Source organism: Chrysochloris asiatica, unplaced genomic scaffold, assembly GCF_000296735.1.
Source record: "Chrysochloris asiatica unplaced genomic scaffold, ChrAsi1.0 scaffold00001, whole genome shotgun sequence".
In the NCBI taxonomy this organism is placed as follows: domain Eukaryota; kingdom Metazoa; phylum Chordata; class Mammalia; order Afrosoricida; family Chrysochloridae; genus Chrysochloris; species Chrysochloris asiatica.
The window spans coordinates 4,816,896-4,823,282 of record NW_006408519.1 but is presented as its reverse complement, the minus strand read 5'-3'; positions in this window follow the sequence as shown (position 1 = coordinate 4,823,282).

The following is a 6,387-nucleotide window of genomic DNA, read 5'->3' as shown; positions in this document are numbered from 1 at the left end:
GCTACTTCAATTCCCTTATGTTACCTTGAGAAACAAAACCTGCATGATGTAAGGGTACACAAGAAAATGAAGACAACATGAAATTCTGTGAAACCTGAAAATAGCTGAAAGAGGGTGCCTCTCAGAGAAGGAAAAAGCTCAAGAGTTGGGACATAGCTCAGGACCCAAGACAATTCTAGAGCGAAATTATCTTGTCATTCCCTCAGGCCCATAGGTTCACCAAGTTCCCATCGGTATAGAGAGTCAGCCCTTTTCTGTCTCTCATTCTCCACTTGCTACAAACAGCAACCCTAAGCCATCTGGTTTCCACTGACTCATAGCTGTGGTTTACTTATACCTCTGCTTACTGACAATTTCTGTGCCTCATGATTCTTCATGATCCTTCCACTTGATGACCTTACCACTTGCATTCTCTAGATCTCTTTTTTTAAAAATCTGATTTGTGCTCTTTAATCTCTATTTTTCTGGTTGAAGAAAGCTCGTATTCCATAATTCCATACTGCTCCGTAGCATATAGATTATTGTATTAATCAGATGCCCAAACATTAGTGTAATCTGTCACAGTCTGTATGCCAATATATAAGAACTGCCTAGAGTCTTTATCATCAACAAGGAAGATTGTTGTTGTTGTTGTGTGCCCTTGAGTAGACTCCTGCTCATAGTGACTCTGTATAAGGCTTCTAAGACTTTAAATCTTTGAGGAAGCATCCTCATCTTTTTTCCATGGAGTGGCTGGTGGACTTGAGCCACCAACCTTGTGGTTTGAAGTCCAGTGCTTATCTTATGGAGCCACCTCTCTCTTAACAATGAAGATGTTGCTATTTTTAGGTGCCGTCCAGTCAGTTCTGACTCATAGTGATCCTGTGTGCAGCAGAATGAAACACTTTCCAGTCCTACACCATCCTTGCAACCATTGTTATGCTTGAACCCATTGCTGCTGACACTGTGCCAATCCATCTTATTGGGCGTTTCCTCTTTTTCTCTGACCTTCCACTTTACCAAGCATGATGTCCTTCTCCAGGGACCGATCCCTCCTGATAACATATTCTAAGTATGAGAGATGAAGTTTGGCCATCCTGGCTTTCAAGGAACTTCTTCCAACACAGATTGGTTTGTTCTTTTGGCAATCCACAGTACTTTCAATATTTTCCTCCAACACTGTAACTGAAATGCATCAGTTCTTCTATAGTCTTCCTTATTCCTTGTCCGACTTTCACACGCATGTGAGGCTATTGAAAATATCATGGCTTGACACAATGTGAAATGAAAATGGTACCTTACCTCTATGATCTTCCCTCTCTTCACCCCCCCAAAAAAAACTTTAACTCCAGACTGATTATAAGAAAAACATCAGACACATTCCATTTGAAGGTTATTCTACAAATGGCCAGTGTTCCTCAAAACTGTCAAGAACATCAAGAAGCAAAGAAAGAGTGAGAAACTGTAAGAGCTAAGAGGAACCAAAGGAGATGGGAGCCCAGTCTGAGGATCAGCTTTCAGACAAACAATATACAGGCCTATACATTCAAGTCCTGGTGTGAGGATGTAGGATAAGCACTAGACTGCTAACCACAAGGTAAAATGTTCAAACCACCAGCCTTGTGGTTCAAACTGACCTTGCAGTCCAGTGCATTAATCCACAGCACCACACCAGGACTCCTATTAGAGGGTAATAGGAGTCAGAACTAACTCCACAACACTTAACAATAACAACACATGAGGTGAGTAATAGCATCAAGGAGAAATGGACTCCTTAGTATCATCATGTGTTGTTGTTGTTAAGTGCTGTCGAGTCAGTTATGACTCATAGCGACCCTATATAGAGTTTTCAAGGAGCTGCTAGTAGGTTTGAACCACCAACTTTGTGGAGCCCAAAAGTGTAACATTTGCCCAAAAACAAACCTCAGAAGGGGCAAGAAAGAAGGATGAATGGAAACGGGGAACCCAAGGAGGAAGTGGGGAGGAAGTGAAGGGATTGCAACCAAAGTCAAGTAACAAAATGTGTATGAATTGCTGGACGAAAAACGAATTTGCTCCAGTTAGTCAAAAACTAACTTTCATCCAAACTACAATAAAAAGTAAATAATAATAATGGTAGTAGTGGTAGTGGCTGTGTCCCATCAAGTTGGTTCCAACTCATACCAAGTCAGTATAGTTTCTGAGGCTGTCAATCTTTACAGGAGCAGAAAGCCTCACCCTTCTCCCATGGAACGACTGGTAGATTCAAACTGCTGACCTTGCAGTTAGAAGCCCAGGTCTTAATCCACTACACTACCAGGGTGCTCCAATAATATATGAAATTACATATATATATATATACACACAAGAACAACTATATCTATATCTAATATAGTTGTATAACAACATATACATATATAGTTGTTGTTAAGTGCCATTGAGTTGGTTCTGACTCAAAACAACCCAGTATAGAAGCTGCTAGTAGGTTTAAACTGCTGACCTTATGGTTTGTAGTCCAGCACTGATCCTACAGCACCACACCAGGAGTCCTATATATATATGTTGTTGTTGTTAAGTGCCAGTGAGTTTATTCCAACCCATAGCGACCCTGTATAGGGTTTCCAAGGAGCAGCTGATGAGCTTGAACTACCGACCTTGCAGTTCAAATGACTTTGCAGTCTGATACATTAACCCACACCAGGACTTATATATATATATATATCAGTGACTCTGTAGGATAAGCACTGGACTATTGGACTATGAACCACAATGTAGGTAGGTGGTTTGAGACTAACACCACTCCTTGGGAGAAAGATGAAGCTTTCTGATACTACAAATTTTGTTGTTGTTATTGAGTACCCTGGAGTCAGTTCCAACTCATAGTGATCCTGCACAGGGTTTCTGAGGCTATAAATCTTTAGAGGAGCAGAAAGCCTCATCTTTCTCCCTCAGAACCCTATACGAGGTCATTATGAGTCAGAACTGACTCAATGGTACTTAACAAGAACAACATTTATATGTTTGTCTATATGCATTTAAGTCAATAAATAAATGCAATGTGAGATACTGGATAGGGTACTGGGACAGAAAAAGACACTTGGTTAAAAAAACAAAACTAAAGAAGTCTAAATGAGCTACGGACTTATGTTAATAATAATGTATCAATATTGGTACATGAATAGTAACACATGTATTGTACTAATGTAAGATGTTAATAAAAGGAGAAACTGAGTATGGGGGTGAATGAGAACTCTCTGTACTATTTGCTTAATTATTCTGTAACTCTAAACCTGTTTTAAAAAAGAGTCCATTAACTAAAAAAATTTAAAAGACCCATCCCCAGCAATACATAACGTAGACACTTAGCCAGACTATTTAAATTGCAAGTGGTTTAAAACATAGCAATTAGTCCATACTTCTTTATGAGGCTAAAAAAGATGAATATTACAACTAGAAGACTATTAGAGAAATGTTAGGATCATCTTTTATTGGGCCACCATTTGACCTTGTCAGTAATCAAATGTACAAACTTGTACCTTTTTCTCTTGAAAATGTAACTTTTAACTTACTAACAGGAAACAGTACTCAGGAGAAGCAGTATGCTACAAGTCTAATGCCATGACTGAGCTTCACATCATAACATCATAGACTTGTGGTTGTCGTTTCAAATCATAGTGACCCTGTATCGGGTTTCCAAGGAGCAGTTGGTGAGTTTGAACTGTCAACCTTGCTTATTCTACAGCAATGGGCTAGTTGACTTAAAAAAATAAATAAATAAAATAAGAGCAGAAATTGCCAAACAGGTGGCAATTGACAGAGGGCTGGAACAGAGCAGTGAGTTCCTATAATAAGAAAGCTAATAAGAAGTATTTCAAACATTTATCAGCTCAGGAAAGAAATTCAGCAGAACAGAATGAACATTCTAATTCAATTTATATTATTATATTGATGATGCATTTATATAATGCTTTTTTCACCAAACCTGTCAGGCACATTAGGCTAAGTTCTGCATAACAGAATTCAGAATATTAAATAAAAGAACTGCTTTGTAAAAGTCCTCATTTTCAGAAGTCTTCAAGGAAGTCCACAAACTCACCTTTTTTTACTTAGTAATTACAGTTACCTCAGGAGAAACATCTGTCAAGGTTTTACTTCTCAAATTTTTCAACCAGTTCTTGAAAGAAACTGCCTTCATCCATTTTCCAATCTTCACAGCCACCAACTGGAAAAGCAAAATCTCAGTTTGGAGTTGGGCTGTGCTGGGGTTCCCTGACAGAGGCTGGTGATGGTGGGTTACTGTGGTCCTTCTCTGCTGTTTCCCTGGGGGCATAACTTTCTATCCTTACTTATCAAAGCTTTTTGGTTGCAGTGAATAGTAATTCACTCATTGGGATGATCAGCTTGAGTTAAGAGATTTTTTAAAACTTTATCGTGAATTGAGTGAAGGTTTACTGACAAGATCATCAATTTTACGTTCAACACTTGGCTTCATCTGAATGATTGCAATCCTCTCCATGCAACAGCAGTTATCCTGCTTCCTTCCTGGGGCTCCAATTTCCATTCCATCCACATTCCCATCTCTTCTCACCTTTGTCCTTAGGTACATGTTGCCCCTTATTAATGTGGTTATTCCCCTACACATCTATCTACTGCTTGGCTGAAACATGGACCACAAGGGTGAGTTCCTTTCTAGACACGAAAGGTGGTTGAGGGCCATATTCTCAAGTTCCTTCAGTGACTTTCTGACCAATAAGCCCTGTCTTCTTTCAATTTTTAAAAATAATTTTGAGTTTTGTGCCATGCATTTTGCCACTCAAATCTGGGACCTCCTAATGTTATCCTTTTCAGAGTAGTTGGCAGTGGTATCTGGGCACCCTCTAGCTCTTCTGATCTTAGCGTCGTGAAGACTGATGTTCACTGGACTAATTGACTCAGTTGTTTGTTTGGTTGGTTGGTTTAAGCATCTTCAATTCTCAACTCATCTTTCTTCCATATATAGAAAGACCAATAGTTGTACCTTAAGTGGTCACTTTTACCATCCCAGACACTACTCACCAAAGTAGGATGTAGAACATTTTCATTGTTGACTATGCTAGACCAAGTGACCATGGTGTTCCCTGAGACTATGGTCCTGAGCCCCCAAGATCAGCTTACTTGTTGCCTTAACATGTTTGATAGTCTCTAAGAAGTTTTCTTCAATTTGCCCACTGTTTGCTCCACCACATTCACAGCTATGTTTGCAGGAAAGGTAAATACTCATGTAAAAGATATTTTTTAATCAAAAAAGAATAAAACAGACCAATCCAGAATCATTCTAGAAGCAAAAAATGAAATAGAATCAGGCCACATAGGAGCAGAAGCTTGAGGGTTCTAAAGCAAGGCTACACTGTTCATTCCGTAGGGTGTTTGGGCTCTCCACTCTGCTCCTCTCTGCACAGTTGCTTGTCCACTGTTCTCTGAAGGGTGGCCCTCTGGATTATTCAGGGCCTCTTTGCTGGCTTGCATGTCAGTCCACATCAGGCTTTGGCTTGTTATGGTGCCAACTTTGGTTCCCTCTCTGCATGATCTTTCAGTTGAGCCATCCATCATCTGGCCTTTCTAATCCCCAGGGGTTCTGTGATACCTAATATACCCACATCTTCCAGAGACTGTGTGTAGGGAGGTGATAGGACAGTGGGACCTCAAAGAACAGAGTGGGAGAAGAAACTAATAGGTTGATCCATTTCACCACTTCCTCTTTAAAAATTCATTTAATTTCCATTATTATACTAATTTTTATTCCATATATAAAGCCAGAAAATTAAGATAAGGAAACACATTTTTAAAATATCTGTAATCCCACTACTGAAATATAACTATTGAGAAATTTTTAGCATATTCTTTAAGAATTATTAAATATATTGTTTGACACTAGGATAAGCACTGGACTGAAAGGTTGGCTTGAACTGCAAGGTTGTGGTTTAAACTGATCAGACACTCCTTGAAAACCCTATACAGGATCTATATGAGTCAAAACTGACTTAACAGCTCTTACAACAATATCACAGAAAATGAGATCAAGTTATACTCACTACATTAAAATCTGCTTTTTTACTTAAAAATATGCATTAATGCATTGAATATATTTCCATTCCAATGAATATAAATCAGTATCATTTCTAATTGCTGCGTAGTATTACTTTTGTGGATATGTCTAAATTCAACTAGGCCCCTCTCATTGAAATCTTAAGGTGTCAATTTTTATTATTAAAAACACCACTACCACCACATAGATCAATTTCTGATGTTTCTAGAACCTCCTGATACTTTGCTCAGTATTAATTCTTTCATATAAATTTGCTAGGCTATGTGTCATGAAACACATGACCAGAGCATTTTGCTATATGATGTGTCATTAAGAAGACAAGAAAGACAAGAAAGAAGGAAAAG